This window comes from Lonchura striata, chromosome 2 (assembly GCF_050655825.1).
Source record: "Lonchura striata isolate lonStrDom1 chromosome 2, ASM5065582v1, whole genome shotgun sequence".
NCBI classification, from domain to species: domain Eukaryota; kingdom Metazoa; phylum Chordata; class Aves; order Passeriformes; family Estrildidae; genus Lonchura; species Lonchura striata.
In genome coordinates, this window is record NC_140704.1 from 13,452,264 (window position 1) to 13,474,784 (window position 22,521).

Sequence of the window (22,521 nt, forward strand, 5' to 3'; positions counted from 1 at the left end):
TCCGCAGCCGAGCGTGCCGGCGCCGGGCGCTCCCCTGCCCCGGGGCCCGGCCGGGCCGAGGCCGCACCGCTGGCCCGGGGGCTCCTCGGTGGTTCCCCGACCGCGCCCGGACCCCGCGGGCCGCCCGGGTCTAGGCCGGAGCCCGAGGCTGGCCGGGGACCCGCGTCCAACCGGGGACAGGCACTGGTGTCCCAGAGATTTGCAGGCACTGCACGGATTCTTTGAGAACTTGTTAAACTCTCCTGTGGACCGACCGTTCCAAAGATAGCAGGCACAGGGAAATGGGAGGGTGTTAAGTGCCCCTTTGTAACACCTCCGCCTTAGGGCTTTCCAAAAATCCACTTTTGCCCTATTCAAAGTAATGTTAAAGATGGGGATAGTGCATGGCTCTCGTTAGTCTTTCTTTGTTTTTTTGTTTTTTTTTTTTTTTTTTTCCTTTAAATCTTTGTAATTAAGCAAGTCTCTTGACTGTTAGATGTCTGAGTCATGGTGTCATGGTAGTTGAATGGGTACACTGATAATTTGACAAGAGAAAAGGACTTTTCTGTGTTTATAAAAGATGCTTTGACTTACAGCCCTGTGTCCAGGGAGCCATTACTTAATCTATCAGGCATCTCATGATATCTGATGTTTTCACAAGATCTGATCAAGTCAGATGACTACATGAAAGATTTGTAAGTTTTTATCCTACTTTTTTTCAGATCACACATTGCAAAGGAAATAAGATTTTTTATTTTCAACTGCCTTTTGAATGTTTATTGATGGAAATGTACTCTAGTAGGATACAAAGAATCAAGAAGAAAGAAAAAGAAGGTGAAGTTTTTACAAAATCAAACTGGTTTGGGGATATCTTCTGTAACTAGTTTTGTGACACTCCCCTCCCCAAATATGTATGGGCAGTAGATTTGGAGTTACATTGTCCCTTGGTGTTTGAGTAACTCACAAATTAAGGCTAGGTTTAGCATCTTTATTTTTTATTAGTGTATTCAGTAGTTTGCATCCAGATAAAAGGAAAATCTTTGCTTAGCTCTAGTTTAGAAATGCTGTCTCGGAGGATGTCATGCTAACTAGTGCCTTCCACCAGTGCCTTCCACCACCATGTCATCACTTGCTGAGGGCACCTCAGCCCCTCCACTGGAGCTCACCTGCTTTCCAGCTGAGCCTGAGCTGCTCAGACCAGGCCTGACCTTCGCCTGGCAGCAGGGTATGTTAAATCTCAAATGGGCATAAGCAACAATCAGAAAATCTCAACACCATTTTTAAAGAGTCAAATCACCTCAGTATATATACAACAGAACAGTAAGATGTTACTGAAATGCCTGGCTTACCACATCTTACAAGAGGACCTCAAGCTAGTGAGATCTCTGTGGAAGATTTATCTGGCCTGCCCTGTTAAATTCCACCTTCCTGTTGGAGTCAGGGACACATTTGTGCTCATTTGTGGCCTTTTCAACTCCATGTGTCACAACTTCATGTGTCACTACTCCTAGGGCACCAGTGCCATTGTCTTTTGGGTACTTTTTGGGTAATGCTAACTGTTGTCTTGCAGTATCAATCCCACTACATTTTTTCATAAACATTTCATACTCCTAATTATTTAGAAACTTGTTACAATTGTAAATCTAGTGTAGCAAAATCTTAGACAAAACTTGCAGTTTATACTTACTCCAAAATTTTCATAAGCTTTGAAAAAAAACAGACCACATAAAGATGGAGATCGGTTCATTACAAAGTTTGCTTCTCTAGATTTGTAAGTAGAGCTTAAAAAGACGTTTTCTTTGTTAGAAAGGATTGATTTAAACTTTGTGTTTTATTTAAAACTAGACATTGTAACTGCTTTAATGTATTTAAAATTTGTGATCATTGGCTGTGACCACATAATCACTAGATTTAATCACTAGCTGTGACTGTGATCACTAGGTAGATGCTCTTTAAGGTCCCTTCCAGCCCAAACCACTCTATATTCTATCCATAATTCTATTATTCTTGATAGCTACCTATTTTCTTACTTGCAGCCTTTCATTCTAAATTTTTACCTTTATTCCTCCTCTTTTCACTCTAGGAGCTTGCTGAAGTACATTATAATGACAAAGGTGCCACAATACATATTTCAAATCAAAGAAAAGGGATGCTGCTCTAAGGTAATGGTATCCTGCTGGTATGTAAGAGCTGAGAACAGGTGAAATATATACCATGAAAACATATTTGAGGTTTGATTATGATTATTTTATTTCAGCTATCTGAAGTGCATGATGCAAATGTAAATGCATTATCTGATAAATATTCATACAGTAAAGCAGGTGCAGCTCACTTTATCTTACTAACATGCTTAGAAATCAATGTATGTCCTTCTTTTATTAGAGATTATTCTGTTCTTGAGATTTATGGTTTATGCATTTTAATGGGTTTGCCTTCTGGAGGAACTGCATCAGCTGAGGAACACTGTAAAGCTCCCTAAACTAAGGCCAAGGCTTTCACAATTGGTCAGTGCTGACATACCTTTGTTTAAAAGGTGCCTATTCCTGCACAAAAAATATTTTAAATCTGTAGCATCTCCACTGTACAGAAGATACTCCACTATAGAAAAGACAATGGATTTTAATAGGCTAAAATTAATTATGTGACCCATTAAATTTTGTGATTTAAATCTTCCTGGAACATTGTCAAAAAATGTGTTTCAAACCAGCAGATATTGGTCAGTATTTTGCTTATATAAGCTTTTTATCTATTTTGAGCAGATAAAAATTATAAGTATTATTTAATCCAAAATTATTTCCTGCTGGCAAACCAAATATTTGTGAAGCACAGGTTAAAAAAACAAACAAAAAAAACCCCACAAACCCAAAACCTTAAGATAGATGAGTGGTGATAACCAGATCTTTTGGTTCTGCTCATCTTTCAAATACAGCCTGAGAAATTCCTGTCACACAATACCTTCCCCACACTGCCATCTGATGTTTAGTTGGAGTTGTACTCACAGTTTGCGTGTACAGCCACTCTAAAATGCCATAGTTTCAGTTTTCTCACAAAGCTAATAATTGTCTGGAATATATGCAAAAGCTTAAAATTAACATTCCCATGTACAAAGTGTTCAGCCTGGTCAACTCAATCATACCCTAGACTTTGTTGATTGTAATAGCTAAATTTTTTTTATGATAGTAATAAATTCCAAATCAGTTAAAACCAGTCATGAATACACCTGAGGAATGTTATTGTCCCTCTGACAATTCTTATTGTTAATATTTGCATTTATTGTTATAAGCCTGAATTCAGTAATATTAGCAGACTTCCTTCCTGAAGGCAAGTTCAGAATGCATCACACTTGATTCTGACCCAGGCTTTATGGCCTCTTACAGTGCTGCTCCTCAAGGGAATGCGTTCATGTATCATGTCTTAAATTCCCTCCCACAAGTATTTGCATAGACTACTCCTATGGCAGATTTCTCCTTTGCTGAAAGTGTTGCTTCTGCCAGGGTTAAGACAGTATTCTCTTTCTTGGAGGTAGAAATCCAGTGCCTGCCAGAAGACATCCTTTCAGCCCTGACACAAGTTATCTGTCAGCCCCAAGTGCTGAGCTGTCGACAGAGAGAGGTGGAGGTTTCTGTGCACGGCAGATAGCTGCAGCTACTGTTCACAGGGAAGACACCCAGACCTATCAAGGACTATGTAAGAGATGAGATCTGGTTTAAAAATACACAAATGGTATCAGTGGAGTTATTCCTCTGGTGAATAGCACATTTGTTTCTCAGGAATCAAGTGCCTTACTGGAATCAGTGAGAAATGGGGAAAGAGTAAATAAAGATTTCTTTTGAAGATCAAGACAGAAATTTGGGCTATTTGATTAATGTATTCAACTTTAGTGCATGAATTGGGATATTAGTCTCATGCTAGCCCATGAAGAAATACTACTCTAGGCAACAATGCAAAGCCCTAAGTCACACTCCTACTCTGAAGCGTGTGGCAACCAGGGGACTCTGCCTATTGCCACTTACTGTACAGGAGGAAACAGTTGCTTCAAGAAGGAAGGTGATACACCAGAGAGCAAGGGTTGGAGTACTTCCCAAAACATACATGGGCCAGATAAGTGCATATTATCTTATATTACAATCTTTTTATTAGTGCCATGTTTCTCAGCTTGAAATCACTGCAGAAAGAGGCAGTTTCCCCACAAGTAGGGGAAGAGTTCATTGTTTTAGGGGAAACACTTGAAGAACAACTGTGCTAGAATATTTTTACCTATATATATATAATATATATACACACATATATATATATGTAACTGTTGTTTTTGTTTTTATTATTCCTTTAGGCATTGAATGAGATAAGATCTGCACTCAGAAGCAGCCAGAAACCCATGCATTACACTTATGGGGGAAGATCACCCACACTGCACGGACCTGCAGTGAGCTTTGGGAGGGAAGAGGCAGTTCAGCAGAGTGTACCATGGATGCCCTTGCATTGTGGAGGAAGGCACAGGCAATTTGATTTAACCAGCTGGGTGGAATTTGATTTGATTAGCTTTGGCACAGTTTCACATACTCTCAATTCATCAGTGAATGGAGTAACTATATTGGAAAGCTACTGGGGAAAAACAACATTGCCCCTGATGCTACTGTCACAGGCAGATAGAGCACAATCCCATACAGACTCACTCTGTGTTTTCCTCTCTTCATTGTCTCCCTAGTTAGTTTTTTTGTGCCAGTGTGTGTCTTCCTGTATCAGGATTGGCTGCCTTTTCTTGGTCTGAGATCTTGGCATGTAAAGAGCAGTAATTACTCCATGATTCGACTATGAGCAAGGGTGGAGTGCCCCCTCTTGAACAATAAAACCCCTTGTAGAGAAAAGCCTAACTAAACAAAACAAAATGTGTAAAACCAGGCAGTGCTGCCACAAAGCACTTTGCTAGCTAGTCTATATGGATTATGAATAAGAGCCAACTGTGTTTTAATCTGCCCTGCCTGTGAAAGATCCCATTCTATGAAGGTGTATGTGTTATCCTCTTCTTACTTCATACAAGTCTAGGCAAATACAACTTCTTTAGTTTCACTGTAGCTGTGCCTAATTTCCACCAAGAATGACAACTGAACCAGGCCCAGCAATTTGGGACAGTATGTACATACAAAGCCATCTTCTCTCAAATTCATCTTGAGAAAATAACATCCCCTACTTTTGCCCACTATCAATACCTCATTATTTTGATTATCAGTTGTGGCAGCTCACAGTTGAAAACATTTTTGTGTAGTATGAGCTTACAAGTCTTGTAATATGAGCTAATAAAGGGTAATATGCAAGTAATTGAAATCTTTCAAAACATGGCTCACCAGAAGATCACGTGACTATCATGTGTCAGGCTGAGCTCTCTGTATGAAGAATAATATGAGGGAGTTTTATTGCTTTATCTTGCAGCTCCCCAGAAGACCATATTTTTAAAGTAGAATAAAAAAAGTGTTTTGTTTGAAGGATAAATCTGAAGAAAAGTTATAGACTTCAGAGACAGGGAGTCAAGCTAAATATGGTGAGCTATACAGATGAATCTCAATAATTATTCCTGTGAAATACGTTCTCAAGCTAAGTTCCCCTAAGTATTCCCCTAAGTCTTAAGTGAAAACAGACTTTCCTCAGTTAATTTTCAAATCAAGAGGTGAAATTAAAAACTAAGAAAATGTAAAAAAAAAAAAAGTATGAAAATTAAATTGAAGCATCCAAGTTTTCAATAGAGAACTGTCCACTTTGATTTTTAGCAGGGTACTACAATTATGAATACCTGTATGAACTCAGTTGGAACTGTAGAGAGGCCAAGAACCCCCATGTATATGTCTGGAAAATACAGAAAATGGAAATATGGATTTTAAAGGTAAAGAACCAAAAATGAATGTACTTAACAAATTAGCAACAGATATGTGATTTTGAGTGTGTACTTCTTACAGATTTTGTTCCACTTCCTCAGGTCCTATGTGGCAGGACATTTTCTTTTGAAGAACAATGCAAGATGAAAACAGGCCTTTAATCACATGAAACTCATGGGTTTTGGTTATCACATTTTAAACTATAAAATGAGAGACAGGACTAATGACTGTTTTATTTTTGAGAATAACCACCCAGAGATTTGCTCACAGTTAAGGAACCCAAATTCATTTTTCTGCTCCATTGCAGACTGTGCAAGACTTTTGAAAACCACTTAACCCCCTTATCTCATATTCCTTTCAGTGAATGGGAATCATAGAATTCAGTATATGAAAGGGGGTTTTAAGACTAAAATCTTTAAAACAGCAAGTTGTTCATGTGTTACAGGAAAGGGGACCGAGTAAATAAAATAGAGATTACTCTGTAATCACAGATGTGCTGTCCTCCCCCCATGGTACTTTTGACATCCACACTAACATTGCAGGATGCAGGCAGTGCCTAGACTGTCTTTAAATTATTAAATTATTGTCTGTTGTAATACATTTTTCCACTTATGTAGCTTATTAATTTTGCTGTCACCCTCACTCAACAAGCAGATACATCTGCTGATAGAAGAAATGCCAACATGAGGATAGCAAGTTCATAGGTTAAAAGAAGTCTTTCCTCTATAAATAGAGTTGGTATAAATCACAAGAGTCTGCAAAATGGGACTGGGAAAATTAGCTGCTGACCTAAAAACATTTCCTGTTGGCTGTCTGGGAATCCATTTCACACAGTTAAAAGTGACAAGAATTAAAGCAGCTAAAGAAGTAGGACTTTATGGTGAAATAAAGAATAAAGTGTCCTGGCAAACATGAAAATAAAACAAAGTGCAACTAATAAAAATACAACTATACTATTGTGCAAATTTTCTAAATAATCAAAAGGCAAAATGAGCCATACTTTTTAAACTCTTAATGAGGGAATAATTATTACATGTTTCCAGTGTCCTGCAGCCCTTGTGGCAGCTCTGGAATTTCAGGAGCTGACCAGCCAGCAGCCCCATGACCTGTAGTTGCATCTGGCAATGTGTGGTTAAACAGGGAACTCAGCACAGCCATTTCTGTAAGAAACTGCTGACTAATATTGGGAAGAATCTAGTCAATTTGAATTATACTTCAAATTAAAGAGAATATATTTAATTAAGATATTTTTATCTCAAGTAAGGAACTAGTTTGCTGGTTTTCATTCAAAGTTAATGCTACCCTTCAGTGCTGGAACTCTTCAGCTAGCACTTCACCCAAGTGACCTCTGCTGTCACTCAAAAAATGCCCATTAGGGACTGCTTCAGGAAATAAAATGAGTGCATTAAAACAGTGCACTGCATCACCAGGCTTATTGCAGCATATTTCTGTTGTGCTCATGCATGTCACACTTCTGTAACGCCGATTAATTCAGTGATTAGTGTCTCTTTACTTTAAAGCTACTTAACTAGAAATGATTTAGAGACACCAGATTTTTACATTCCAGGAACTTTGAACTGTCACATAATTTGACAATTAAGGTCTAAAGAATACATAAAAGGATGTAACAAGCATATAACAAGATATGACTATAAATTGTAGCCCTCTAGATAAGCTTAGCACCAAACAGAAAAGAAAGATCTCCTCAAATTCATTTTGAAAACCAGAAAAATATATTGTGTAACACAGGACAGAATAGCTGTCTAAAAGCATATGCCCATTTTATTCAAATTTTGTAGTAAAACTCCTAAAATTGCAGCACGACCTTTCCAATAAGTAACAAAAACACATCAAAAAATACTTATTTGTTTCTGTAATCTCTCATTTGAAATAATTTCTAATACTGGGTGAGTTACATTAATTATTTGGTACTATAATACAAAGAAAACTGTGGTACTATATTACAAAGAAAACTTCCTTATTTGGAGTGCTTAGGCAATTCAGGTCAGATATTTGCAGCTGCCTCTTAAAGACCAGTGAAATGCAATCTTTGGACTCATGTATTCAAGCTTACAAAGTCTCTAACATCAACCTTAATTGTCTTTGTCCAAATTAAAGCTGCCAAATATACATCTCACTGTTTAATATTGTGGATTATCCATAAGCATAATACAGTATTTTGTCTGAGCCTGTTAATTGGTTTCATAATTTTCCCAGTCATTCAGACTGAGTTATCTTAAGGATTCACAGCTGGTATGGGATTGCCTACATAGCTAAAATATGTGTCTTGGTAATGGTTAATACTTCTAATCACATATGTGTTGGCAAAGTTTTTAGGTTCAGGATAAATCATGCTGCTGGCCACAATTTAGCAAACAAAAGGAGAAAAAAAATATACATTATGTAATGCAAAATAAATTTTCTATCATTCACCTAAAGCATTAGGGACCCTCTGAACTAGATCTATATTCTTAATCATGCACAATCCCATTCATAAGAGTTTTAAGAAGTGCCAAAAATAAAACAAAAAACCTAAATCAGCTATGCAGAACAAAACTTCCCAGAACAACCACTGGGAGAAGCAGAAATACAACCACTAAGTTAACTGTTTCACTGCAAGTGCTCACTCTCGAAAATATCCTGCTTTTAGATGTACTTAAGGTACAATTTTGCAGGTGCCATCAAAGCAGTAAATGTGTCAGGGGCTGCTGCAGAATAGAGCACCACTAAAAACTGCATAGTTTTTAGTCTGTCCCAAGGAGAGTCAAATCACTCTGGCCCAATGACTGAAACACTTGAACAAATACACAAGGATCATTTCAGAAGGGATTCTCACCACTCTGAGGTTTGGAGGTAAAGGCCTCCTTTCCAGTGAAAGTAAACAAGATCAAACAGTCCAATTTTCACTTGCACCACTGAAAATCTCAGTTTACCACAGATGCATCCAATATACAGAACTGCTTCCAGATCCTACGAATGGTACACTAAGTATTTCAAAATGGTCAACACTGAAAGACAAAAAACTGTCCCCCTTTCCTTTCCATGGGATCAGAGGAAGGAAAATCCTTATCTGCAATTCCTTGTCTATGCACATGAGTTGGGAGCTTTTGCTGCCCCTGATGATAGTTTCCCAATTTTGATATTCATCCCCTCAAAACCACAAGATATATTGACACTCATTCTGAATTATGTGTTCACTGTGATAAAACCAGCTGTCCTGATCTCCCACATGCAGGATCATGTCTGCTCCCCCCTGTCCACATTATTATTTGTATGGCCATAGAGGAAGCTCAATCAGCCTGTTCTGCTTGAAGTTAATCAGGCAAAGTTTTCAGCTGCTCTCTAACCCAGCTTACCATGTAATTGTACTAACATTATTACTGGCTCAGGAGAAGCAGTGGAAATGCGTGACTGGGGAAAGATAGGACTGTTTTTCTGGGTCACGGGCTCACTCAAGGGGCTTAAGTGACTGAGACAGCAGCCTAAATTTGGGAATCATCTCTGAGAGCAAATGTATTCTCATGAATCCTCCCTATCACTACTCCTATACTGCCAGTTGCTTTTGCAGGACATTTCAATGTTTTTTCTAAGATGCTGAAATAAAAGCAGGGGAGGATTTTTAATCATGTGAATTTGACTAGTGCCAGACAACTGTAGCTTCAGCAGTTTATCTGAAATCTTCTACTGTACTGTTCTCTTTGTTTTGGTTATATCATTTGCTTCTACTTCAAGAACCTAGAACATCAGACAGCATGGCTGAGCACAGACCAAGAACCAGAAATATGTAATACAAATACTAAAACCAGCACTGGGTTTTTATTTATCTGTTACATTTACCTATCATGCTGGAAATAATAATTTTTTATTACCTCATTCCACAAGCACAGTTGCTGGATCTCTGCTGATGCAATACATGAAATATATTTTTAAGAAACAGATGCAAAGTTTTCTGCTGTGCCAAAGGAAAATTAGAATTGTAATGTTCTGTCAAAGGAAGAGTTATATATTCTTTGACAAAATAACAATTTTCATGGAAATGAGAGGCTATATAGCCAAGTGAAACCTAATCTCTTTTCATGCTGCTACTCAAAAAGAAAATATTAACAGCTATTGCACAATCATGCACCCACTCCAATTAACTACTAGTTAGACATGTGAAAAGTGCAAGTTACCTGATTCTACTTCCAAAGTTGTGATGTCATGCTAATCTTGACTTCTAGCAATCTACTTGAACATAAGAGGAGCTAATAGAGAAGATTGAAAAGGATTTTATTTGGCTGTTACCTTCACAAAATCAACAAAAGTGTGTTACATCAGGATATAACAAATTATAATAAATTTGAGGTGATTTACCCTTTGAGGAAGGGCCTACAAATGCAAGGTTCTCTCAGTGCTTCCTAACACCTTTGAGATTATAGAGCATTATTTGTATGTGAAGCACTGGCATGAGAGTCCTGGAAAACTAATTTTTACACATTTGGAGAACAAGCATAACCTGGAAGAATTAGGTCTTGGCTTCCTTGCAGCTGTCTCAAAGTTTACTGAATTCTATCTGAAATAAAAGAAAAAATATTCCTTCATTTCTTGAAGTCTAGGTTAAGAATAGGCAGTTTTAGTTCTGAGCATTTTTGAGATAAAGGTACTTGTGTATTGTTCCACATATCTCATTAATACTTTAATTTACAGAAATACTTCTTATACCTTTTACTGTACACATCTGGGACTTCAGCTGGAAATGTTTTTATAGGCAGAGGCCAAAGTTTTTCAGATTGTGTCCATGATTTCCAGATCCAGATATGTTCCTATTGGACTAATGTATTGCCCATGTCATATGGCTTCCATCTCTATGTACATTGATTTTTCACATTTCATGGAAAGTTTACAGCATTTACATTCGCCACGTATACCAAGTATTCTTGCTTTTTCTTGCCCCTGAAGTCTGGGAAATCCTGCTTTCTTTTCTCTGTCAAGAAATTCCAGGGACACTTTTCATTTTAAAAGGAGGGACAGAGGCCCTTTTTAGTACCTTTATTTTATGCATTTGAGCATCGCTTTTATCTTTGAAGCTTCTCTCACCCACAATACATACAGTGATGAGTAGTGGCTGTCTTGGTTGTGGTATCCCGTATACTCAAGAAAAAAATTGTCCATTTGCAAGTGTGATTTTGGAATGTCTATAAATGTAACTTAATAGAGAAACAATTCCTACCTCCACTGTCAAGCTTCTGCTGCAGAACTTGGAATCTGTATAAGGCACAGGATTGCAAACAGCCCTGGGACATAGATCCTGAATCAAGCATATCCCAGTTCTTTCCCATATGCATGGGAGTCCACCACTTCCAGTCTTCATCCTGTTTTTAGGGGAGCTCTCTGGGGAATACACATTTAAAGTGAACTTTGCCTCATTTTGCCTCATACTTAGCTTAGAGTTCTGTCATGGTTTAAACCCAATCCACAGCTCAGCTCCATGCATCCTCACTTTCCTCATGTTGGGATACAGGACAAACTGAAAGAGTAAAAGTGAAAAAACCTCATGGGTTGAGATAAATACAGTTTAACAGGTATAGCCATAGCTGTGCATGCAAACAAAGCAGACAAGGAATTCATTCATCACTTCCCATGGGGAGGCAGCTTTTCAGCCATCCCCAGGACAGCAGGGCTCCATCACACTTGAAGGTGACTTGGAAAGACAAACACCATTGCTCTGAACATCCACCCCTCCCTTCTTCCCCCAGCTTTATATGCAGAGAATGGCACCCTGTGGAGTCATGGTATCAGCACATGCATACACCTTCAGTCAGCTGGATTACCTTCTTGTGTCACCCCAGCTTCCTCACAACCAGCAGAAAAGGCTTCAATGCTGTATCAGCACTGCTCAGCAATAGCTGAAACATCTCTGCATTATCAGCACAAGTCTGAGGCACAGCCACATACCAGTTACTGTGAAGAAAATTAACTCTACCCCAGCCAAAACCAGCACAAAGACAAAGAAAGCAAGATTAAGTCATTCCTACAAAGTAAAAATGCATTTTTTTGAAATAACAAATAGAATGCAAACCCTCAGACCCCAGTGGTACAAGACCTTATCTGACCGTAGAACAAGTGGATTAAAACACTAAGCCTGAATAAACACAAAACCCAGTTCTTTAATGAGGCTTTAAACAGAAATGTTGCACAACTGGAATTCCACTTTTTCAGATTGTATCGCTACACAAGATCTGGAACCAATGCTGTTTTCAGCTCAAATATCTGCACAATAAAGCTGTGCTATCTTCACTAACCACCCAACTCAGCAGAGCTCCAATGTGATTTACAGAATTTCCTTTGCAAGACTATCATCCCCAAGCATTGGCTAGGAAGCTTAGGCAACAGACTAAAGTATGAGGATTTTACCACTGGTATAGTATTTAGATCTTATTTCTTATCCTTATTGGCTATAGTAGAAATAGGAATTAGGTTATAGGTTCAAAGATTTGAGATTCTGAAGTCACAGAAGTAAACATCTCAGTGAGAGATGCATTATGCCATTAATTAAGCATTATTAAACACACATTTACTCTAAGCTCTAAGCATTTTATGTATGTTGCACAGAGAAATGCACATGAGATATTCTGTTCTGCTCATTCTCTTATTTTGAAATGCATTTGAATTACTTAGTCCTGTTCCTTCATCACATATCCATGGAGAGTATAGGAATTATTATATAGGAGCAGGCACTCTAACCACCTTCTCTTCTTGCGTTATGGGCATCATGGATATAAGTTATATGGTATTTGTGGTACCAGAACAGCTTCCAACAAAAGGGTACCCTGCTCATTTTGTACTTCACAGAACTCATTTAATGAAAAGCCACAAACAGATGGCATTTTCATCAGACCCACTGGTCTTTTCAGATCAGAAAAGACCAGTGGAATATATCCAGATCAGAAGAGAGCAGTGGAACAGAAGAGAACAGGGAACTTTAATGTTGTTCTAATCCTTCTGGGATTTCACACTCCTGGGCTGTCAAGAAAGAAGCCTTCACTGATGTTTTATATTGGATTTGAGTTTAGGGAGCTTTTTTTTACTATAAGAAAAGAGATAAAACATTATTCCACTGCAGACCAAGTATTTTTAGCCAGCCATAGCAGGAGGTAAGTGCCTTCACCACTAATCAATTTCCTTTATATAATAAAGGGAAAAACACTGCTAAATAAAGTATTGAGGTACTGATGGGTTGCCACAAGAGACTAACTCAGTACCTGTGTTCAATTTTCTGAGAAAGGAATATACACTTCCATCTCTTTTTTGGCAAATAAGTATCTCAGTTTTGCAACTCTTTATTTTGCAACACTGTTATTTTCACTATTGATCTGAGTATCCTGAAGTCTATAGTTACTGCACGTATGTGTTGGAACCCTATTATGTATGCAATTTAACTATATGGACCCAAAACCCCACACATTTTTAGGGATAACTATTTTAACAATCCTATTTCAACAAGCTGATCTGGTGAATTAAAATTAAAAACCTTTGCTATCCTACCTCCTAATGCACATCAATTTACATAAAGAGTATGGTGAGGTGCACAGAAACTGCAAGAGCTTAAGGCAACCACTGATTTCCAGATGGGATTGAATAGGTCAGGTGCAGAGAACTGGAGAAGCAAGATCCACAACAGCTCTATAAATCAGGATTTTTTGTGAGATACTGGTAAGACTGAAAGCATAAATACAGGACAAAAAAATAGGTTTCTGTCTGCACAGAGAACTAATCAGATGTCCTAAAGCTGTCAGCCAGTACCAGTGGCACATGGTACTGCAAATTAAGACAAAAATATCTTCAAACATTTTCAGATATGCACTGATTATTAATTTATGTTGTTCATCTGAATAACATAACTTTTGAAGTTGACATTGGGAACCCACAGAAACTAAATAACTATCTAGGTTAGACTAGAAATTTGGGTCAGGGAACTTTATTGCAATATACAATTTGTACAGTGTTCGAATTTAAACCTCCCTAACAAAGAAAAAACAAATCTTGTCAAGAATTTCGGGTTTTTATTCTGAGACTGTTTCACAGGTAAGAGTGAATTCTCATTTATATAACAATGCTGAAAATTAACTATTGACAAAAATCCAACAAATTTTAACAAAATAGCTTCAAAACACTTTATAATATGCTTCTGCGATTGTGTATTTTCAATTCCAAATGAATAGCTGACTCATTCCCAAGAGTTGCAGAGGCACACATTAGCTTAAGCCCTTCTTGTATTCTTATGAAATTGTTCAGCTCTGTAAATATCCACTAAATATTTCTACAATACATTCAAAAGGTTAGGAACTACTCAGAATTTTTTTTATTTCATGTTAAATAAGTTAAAATATACTAGCTTATAAGGAATAGTAAAGAGAAACAAAATAATCCTTATCTAGTATTTAATGGTCATGGTTATCTCTGTACTTCAAGCTTAATTATATTCAAATTCACCAAAATAGAAATATTAATAAGAACAGGATATTTTGCTAAGCATACTGCAATGAGGCCAAATTTTGCCAAAGTTAAGGTTTTGCTGTTTAAAATGGGATGTGAATGAACTTGGATATATCTGTCTTAAGAGCTCCAGACATGGCTACACTTTTGCTCCCGCTAACAGCTGCAATTTTTACAGTGCTCACAGAACTGTTCCTTACAGTCAACTTAACCTGAATGCCTAATACAACCTGATACCATTAGGGTTTCCAGTTAGCTTCAAAGTTGCAAAACCTACTTCATACTGTCAGATCAAGCTTAACATATGAAACCTATTGCTACCCTTTAAAATGATAATATTAATGATAATAATGATTATCCATGCCTGGGATGTTCATGGCACATTTTCTATGGCACAGAATCAGGATCACTGTCCCAGTTGTGTAGGACGTATCAAATTCCTCCTCAGCCAAAGAGCATTCAATCTCACTTCTCCTGGGACGTCTTCAGGTACCAATCATGCTGGTCTGGATGTGCTGTCTGTACACCAGTATTCTGATAATACCATCTCCCCTTCCTTACCACAGTTGTTTCTCTGAGGACTTTTTCTTATCTGTCTTGGGAAGGATCAGGAATTTTTAACATTGGGGTTGGGTGTATCTTGCTTAACTGCAATCAAAAAACCCAGCCCTCTGTTCGTAACTGCCCTCTGAACTGTTTGTTTAGTGGAAGGAAAGGAACTTCAGCAAGAGCAAATAACTCCATCCTCAGAGTTATGGACTGCATTATGGAAACACTGCCTGCCCTCGCACTGAAATACAGAACTAGTCTACAGAGAAATACCTAGAGTTTAGATTATCATTGTTAGGTAACATGAGTATCACTTCAAGCAATTAAGAGTTAACTTATCTAGGAATCAGGAGAAAGGAGATGAACTTCCTATACTTACTCCTATGAACTTCTCTCTTTAACATAAGTAGTCATGTATTGTGTAGAGAACTTGTACACACTGAGAGATCAAATTACCAGATTTGGGACCAGATATCTGAAGTTTAGACCTCCAACAATTTACTGGACCATTTAATATCTGGTCCTTAAGATATGGCTATTTCTCACAGCAGGCTCACAAATGCCACTGCAGTTCTCCTGGGTACAATCAATGTGGGATACTCTTTAAGGTTTTCACCCTTTAGTGCTTCTGCAGTGATGAGGCACAAGTAAATCTGCAGGCCAAGTTCTGGCTGTGCACCAGCTCTGCTCTTCAGGCAGGTCTGCTTCTATCCTCACTGGACATACTCAGCTTCATGAACATTGAAGCAGAACCAGCTGTAGCACTCCAGACTCATTTTGTACCACTGCTACTAAGTACTGAGCTAAGACAGTAGGCACAACTAATTTTTCCAGCCCCTTTGTTGCAGTATATTCCTTAATTTTCCTCAGTTATCAACTGACTTAGGGTTTCCTTTTGGTAGCTTATATGCTACGAAGTCTAGCTATGCTTTCAGCTACACTTATTGACTGACCTGATCAAACAAAACCTGCTCATCTGGCCTAAATGTCATACCTGATGACGTATCAGCTACATTCCCTGTAACTGATATTTTTGAGTATTTTTCATCATACTTTACATTGCTAATGATTCAAAGTAGATGAATTCATTAGAAATACATTTTTAACCACATTTAAAATGTATTTAGCCACTATCTTTATGATTCTGTTCATCTGACAGACTTATTTCCTTATCATGTATTTTAAAACAAAGCTACTGACCTGACACCATTTTTCTACATTATTGCAAAGTTAATGTTGTATTTTATTAGGATGATTTTATATCAGGAATTCCATTTAGTGTGTTTCATTTTGCTGGGCATCTGTTCAAGATCCCAGATAACTAATCTCTAAGCAGTGACCTACATACTTAACCATTGTCCCGTTCATAAGTGATACTAATGACTCATATTTTCTGTTTGATCTATACATAATTTCTCTCATGCAATTGCATAAATCTTTGTATCTAAGTAATTTTAGCTATAAAGATTTTTCCAAGAGTAATTCAGACAGACAAGACTACCCCATATCCTAACCAAAATTTAAGTTTATGTGGACACTGTTAGTCATGCTTTCTTCTATCCTAAATATTGTCGTTCTGCAGTGCATAATGAAGCCATGAAAGCACTAGGTTTATTTACTTACAATTTCAGTGGAGGCAGGCATCAGAATCATATTTTTTACATAATCTGCTGTAAACTGATTCTTTCAGATTCTTTAGACTGGGTGGACAGTTATATTTTGTATTTTCAAAACCTTTGCAGGGGGCAGAAGAGTATGTGAGGAAATGCTTTGGCCAGATTTAAAGTTTTTTATGAAACTTCAGAGTAGAGCTTAGATAATTTTATTATGGGAATGCCCTCTTCTTGCTTGAAGTAAGTTTTTCCTTCCTTCTAGTTTGAGCATATGTCTTTATTTTTCCTTGGTACACTTGAAAAAGCTCTTGGACATTTCTATAGCTGTTCCCTTAGTGTGAAGTGTGCATTAAAAAGTTGCCTTGCCATAGGTGGAAGCTGAGCATCTTGTTAGAGGAAAAAATCAAACTTGAACTTTGTTACCCAGAGGCAGCTAGGCTCTGCTAGAAGAGTCATCACTCTGAGAAAAAACCTTTGAAATACAAACTAAAAGGAGCCAAAAAAAAAGTGATACTTCCAGAAACGCTAATAACTTGAACAAATTATCTTATATGTAGTTTTGGGCAAATAAGCAGTAGAAAGCAGAGGTTCTGTTGCCAGTCATTTACAAAGGAGATTTGGTAGAAATATATCTCTAGAGGTGACTCTTGACCTGAGGCCTGCTGCTGTGCATATCTGCACGAGTGCATATTTGCTGCTGTGCATATTTGCACAAGTTGTTTCTGTTCTCTGCTCATACCTTTCCAAGCTGCACAATGAGACCTCTGGTGTTCGTAAAAGTATGCAGCTGGGTTATGGGAGCAAATCCATTTCTGATCCTTAGGGAGCTAATGGCAAAGTGGGAGACCAAACAGAAGGATTTCCAGGGCTAAAATACTGGCTAAAGAAATGTAAAATTTATTTCTTTCATTCTTGAAAGTGGGGTGGTGTGAGGGTGTGTATAAAGTGGAAACAGAAGGACTTTGTGAAACCAACTGATCAACTCAAACAACATGAGCTAATATTAGATGTTGTTTGAGTATAATGTTTGTCACCCCAGGAATGCTCTAGTTTGGAGAAGAGATACCAGATCTAACACTGGCCAAAACAGCTACACTGAAAACAGGTGGGACAGCAAATCAGTTTTATAAGCTTTGCAGTCATACACTACAGTGAAAGTGGATACTGACCCTCTTCAGACTGTCTCTGTTGAAACACAAACTTAACTGTTACCAAGTTAATATTATGGACTGGGGAAAAAATTGCATTGCATTTGTAACTAGTTTAATTGTCAAATTATAAATATTTAATTTAATCTCTTAATAACAACAGTTCTAAAAACACATATATTTTCATTTTTTATAGAATAGACCTATAAACTTACCATATGCAAATGCATTTCTTGTTCTAGATCTTGACATCACATCTCATGTATTTGGCTAATTCTCTTGAAAGAGTCAAAAAAATTCTGTTTAGGTGCTCAGTTCACCTACTTCACAGGTGCTGTGGAAAAACACATGTGTGAACTGTCCACATGGTCACTTGCAGATGTGTCTGTGGGGGACAGAATGCTATATAGTCATGCCTGTAATGCAGAACTGTGCAATTTATTAGAAAAGTAGAATCTATCTATCCTGAAGAATAATTTTCTTCATGACTTTGTCTTTACCTTTTCCTGTGTTCTACATACGCCCTTTTTACTTCTTCCTTCCATTTCTAGAATGTTATTTCCATATGCCAGGATTAAAGCTGCATTATTTCATTTTCCCTTTACATCGTTATATTTCGAAAGATACTTAGGTTTTTTATTGTATTTAATTTCTGTGATCTAGAACTACTAATGACTGTGTCTCAAAAGCAGTATTTGCAATAGCATTTAGATAAATCCTATTATTATGAATCAAAATTAAGTAATTCCCATTTTGTCCTTCATTAAATGGGACTATTGATCAGAAAGACTATAAAGTGAAAAACTGTCAATATAATTTTTTTTCCTCTTGAAAGGCTATCAAATTTTACATCACTTATTTACATATACATGTTAACACAGAAACAGCAGGAAAAATGAGTTTCTGTCCTCAACAGCCAGAGAACACCCCACCCCCCAAATCTCCCCCATAGGATACAAGAAATTCCCCACTTTTGGAACATCCTTTTGCTGCTTTGTCAGTTTGAAAATAAAGTCCAGACATTTATACTCCACAAGGTGTCACTCTAAAACAGCCGAAAAAAAATCGTGTCTTTTTTGCTTTGAACTTTACCCAGAAGGTCAGAAATCACCAGCATTTCAAATTTAAGACTGAATTATCAGATTTTACTCAGTGCTACTACAACGTAACACTACAGGCAGTGGTTATTTTTTCTTGCAAATAGTGTACTTCAAAATCAATCTATTTGTAACATATTTGCCTAGCTGCAGCGTGGGTAAAATTAAAAAAAAAAAAAATAAAAGAGTGCCAGTAACTGTTTCAATTTGGGGGAGCATCCAGCAAGTATTTTATCAGGATACATTGCATTCTCCTTTATTAAACAACCACTGGCTCATTGAGGACACAGAGAACAATGTCAGACCCAATAATTTAGGTCTGCAAGGTATTCAAGCTTTTTAATAAAATACATTTTGTCTATAAACAAATTGTCCTTTTAAACAAATATAGTATAATCTACAGACATTCAAATATCCTCCAAAAAACACAAACAGTTGTCAGCAACAAAACTTTACTTTCTATAGTTCACGGGCAATCAGTGAATTAATTCTCTGGAAGCTAATAGGAGAGAATTCCCAGAAAGTTTTCTTGAATCTAAAAAATCTTACATTCCAACTTCTCCTGTAGTAAGTCCATGCCTTCACTGCTAACTCCCTATTTTCATGAACTTTTGAGAGATTTTTAACACATCTATGAACTTTAATTGCTGTTGACCACCAGGTTCAAAACATACTAGAAGAAATATGATACTAACATGAGCAACTGTCATTTCACAGGAAACAGTATTTCAGGAAAATGAAAATCATCAATGAAAAAGAACAAAGAATGTATGGAACAGGTCTGACAGTATGAGGGAGAGAGCTGTAGGTAAAAATTTACACAAGATACAACAAAAGAAAGTGGAACTGATTTTGAAATGTTAACACTTTACATCTTGTGCTCAATACTGCAGAACTCTGATCCCTATATAAACCAACTGGGCTTTTGCACAAAAAATACAGACGTTTAAAAATAAACAGTACCACATCCAAACTTACCATAGCTGCTTGTGTTATACTCTGTAACACCAATGTTTTCAAACACTCTGTTCAATCCATCCTAACTTTTCCTGGTTTTATGTGGCTGTTGAAATTTTAGGACCATTTCCAATAGACACACTTCAGAAAAGGTAATTAGATCAAGCTTCAAATGAGAGAAAAAGAACAACGTCTGCTTTGAAGATCTCAACAGATTTGGGCCGCTCACATCTCATGAAAGCTGCAGCCCCAGGCCCATGTCTGGATTTCTGAAGTAACTGACAACTTCACTGGTAAAAATGCAGAGGTGTCAAGGATTTCAGTATTTTTTTGTTTGTATGCCAACTGACAAACTTCAGAAAGCTTTTAGTTCACATAACCAGGATCCAGGAGAATCTAGATTTTCAGAATCAACTTCATCAAGCAAAACACCTCAGTATGCATTAAACTTAAAAATGTGTTTACAGTTCTCTCACTTCTGTAAGAATTAATGGAAGCTAGAAATGTGATAAGTACTTTGCTTAGGGGGAGAAAAAGCCTTAACAGAATTATTTTAGAAAAAACACCCCCATTGGTCCAGACTGAGCTTGTTAAACAACTCTGCAGCAACTTTTACCTGGTGTGAGTACAACCACATTGGGAAGGGGTGGAGGGGAGAATCATGAAAGTGAGGATATCAAGAGCCTCATTCAAGGTTGTTTGGAAATCGTATTTTTGAAGCCACAAAACAAAAACAATGTCTTGGCTAGATAACGAGATTTCTCAATCATGACATTTTTATAGCCCTAATTCCATTCATGAGATGTATTAATCACACCTGATTTCACTGACAAAGGCTATTAAAAGAGAGGAAAAAGCTCAGCAGTTACCATAACAAAGACACTTCCTTCACTGTTTTTTCCATTCAAGTCACACAGAATACAAAATGAAGTTTTTTTTCCTCAGTCTACATGCAGCTCTCTCTCAGACTTTGTGCATATACAAAGCTTTTGCTTCATACTGTATTAGAGCAAGTCTGCTGCAAGAAGGAAGTTCTAACTCAGAATTTAAAAAAACCCAGAAACCTGAGAAAGTAGACTAAAAATTCATTAGACAGAGAAGAATAATTTGATTTTTGCTACCCGCCATTTCCAGTTGGCATGACAGACTACCAAATTGCTCTAGAATTTACCTAAATTATTTCCCTCAGTTATTAAATCAAGCAAATACTAGAACACTTTTGCTGGAATAATGAGATCACTGTTATTCTCATTCACAAGGGTCTCATAGTGCCTGAAAAAAAAAATCTCAAAAAAGACTAGACCCTCTCCCCACATGACAGTATTTTCTACAGAAAGGCTGACAAGCAAAAGGCAGTTACTTCTGTCAGCTGCTTAACAGCACAGCACTCAATACAGTCTTGCCTTGTACACACCCACACACTAAATACTATGGGGATGAAACAGGAAAAAACTGTGGGCAAAATGAGTCAATCCAAACTAGAAGCTGAGCAGACCCCTTCGTTTTCTTTGAAGTGATATTTAATTCAGAAAACAATCACACTGAATTTAGCTGTTACACCGATGTCTGCAGAGTACCAGTACAGATCAGCAATTACGTGTGACAAGAACAGAAGGAAAACCAAGCAGGAGACAACTTGCACTCCTCAGGCCTGTGTAAGTGCAGTCAAAAACAAACAAACAAAAAAAATCTGCAATTATTCTTGCAAAGCGCAAAATCTGTGGGAATAACAATCAAAAAGTCCTTCCAAAGAAGCCAAATCCACACCTACTCTTACAATATACTTATTTTAATCCCTTTCTTCACTGGCCAAAACAGCTGAGGCTGTTTTAGAGAGTCAAGAGAGATCTGTCTGGATAGCCTATAGACTTCGCACGTCTGCTTAAAGAGGGAAACAGCTATGACTCAAAGCTGACTATTACATTCCTCATCACCCACAAGTCTAGGAAGCTGAAGATATTTTCCAAGAGACTATTTTACCTGAGCTACATGAAAATCTATTTTGAAAAAAAAAAAAATTAAAATCCATGCAGGCCTGTGTACACACTTTCCCTCCAAGGCCAATCCTCTAGCTGTCTATCTTAAATAAACTTGCAGTTGTGTGGCTTCAGCAATAAAAGAGTTTCATACAATAGAAATGCAATTTTCTAACAGGAAGGACAAAACCACAATTTTTTTGGCCTTTTTTCTTGATAATGAGAAAACAAAACTCTTGGCTCTGCCAAATCAAAGCTTGGGCAGCGCTCAAATTCTCTTATAATAAACCAACTCAGATTCACTTGGGTGTTTCTATACAAAGAATACTATTGTATTGAAAAGCCCTTTTTCCTGCACCACATCCATCAGTGCTACAGTGTGTGCCTGCTGCCCCGAAGGCTGAGTCCATCCTGGGCTGCATCCACAGCAGGGTGGGCAGCAGGTCAGGGAGAGGATTCTGCCCCTTTACTCTGCTCTGGCAGAGACCCCCTGCAGTGCTGCATCCAGCTCTGGGGGCCTCAGCACAGGAAAGCCATGGACCTGTTAGAGCAGGTTTGGTGGAGTACCACAAACATAATCACAGGGTAGGAGCACCTCTCCAATGAGAACTGCCTGAAATGGCTGGGCTATTTCATCCTGGAGAAAAGAAAGTTCCAGGGAGACCTCACTGAGTCTTTCAGTACTTACAGGAAAGGAGGAGATAATTTTTTACACAGGTAGAAAATGACAGGACAAGGGACAATTGTTATAAAGAGGAGATGCACATTAGATATTAGGAATTAATTCTTTACTATGAAATTAGCACTCAACAAGTGTCTCAGTGAAGATGTGGTTGCCCCATCTCTGGAAGCATTCAAGG

At 37.6% G+C, this 22,521-nt stretch overlaps 1 long non-coding RNA gene across 1 annotated transcript; it reads left to right on the plus strand.

The window, feature by feature from the left end:
* Positions 1-39: 39 nt before the first annotated feature.
* On the plus strand, positions 40-8,033 carry LOC110477298 (uncharacterized). Its single transcript, XR_004147746.3, has 4 exons — positions 40-1,204; positions 2,063-2,141; positions 3,506-3,666; positions 4,310-8,033. It is a non-coding gene; the product is annotated as an uncharacterized LOC110477298 (long non-coding RNA).
* Positions 8,034-22,521: the final 14,488 nt, after the last annotated feature.